The following is a 477-nucleotide window of genomic DNA, read 5'->3' on the forward strand; positions in this document are numbered from 1 at the left end:
TATATATGTATATATATATAGATAGATGGTGATATTTTTGTGCTGACAGAAATGTTTGCAAGATGAAAAGCTTTATAAATCACTGTCATTATTTCATATAAAGAATACCTGCATAATAAAGAATATTTATTCATTGATTATTCTTATGTTTTCTTTCCTTTAAATGTTAATTATTTTGTGTAAAAAGATGTTTGTATACATTGTTACTTGTGAATAGAGAAAAATATTTTTACACAAGACTACCAGTGTAGAAGAATTAGATAAAGAGACAGATGTAGATAATTCAACATTCAAATAATGTTGCTTTGCTTCTCAACATCCTTCTTTTAAGGCCTAGGGACCTGAGTCCAGAGCCAGAGGCAGTCAGTCTCTGAAATTGTTGACAAAGTCAGTCATATCACAAATCTTTTGGTAACCCTTACTCACTGTGATAACTGCACATTATGCAAAAACTCTGTGTTATGGAATTAGAGTAAG

At 30.0% G+C, this 477-nt stretch overlaps 1 protein-coding gene across 1 annotated transcript in view; it reads left to right on the forward strand.

Moving 5' to 3' along the window:
- Positions 1 to 138, forward strand: part of LOC122264030 (mitotic-spindle organizing protein 2B) — a 5,520-nt gene extending 5,382 nt beyond the window's left edge. Inside the window, exon 3 of the mRNA XM_086537401.1 lies at positions 1 to 138. This exon is cut by the window's left edge and continues 1,068 nt beyond it. The gene's annotated coding sequence lies outside the window, so the exon portion shown is untranslated.
- The last annotated feature ends 339 nt before the right edge of the window (positions 139 to 477 follow it).

Source organism: Penaeus japonicus, unplaced genomic scaffold (genome assembly GCF_977035675.1).
Source record: "Penaeus japonicus unplaced genomic scaffold, GWHDUDI00000001_assembly GWHDUDI00000005, whole genome shotgun sequence".
Classification (NCBI taxonomy): domain Eukaryota; kingdom Metazoa; phylum Arthropoda; class Malacostraca; order Decapoda; family Penaeidae; genus Penaeus; species Penaeus japonicus.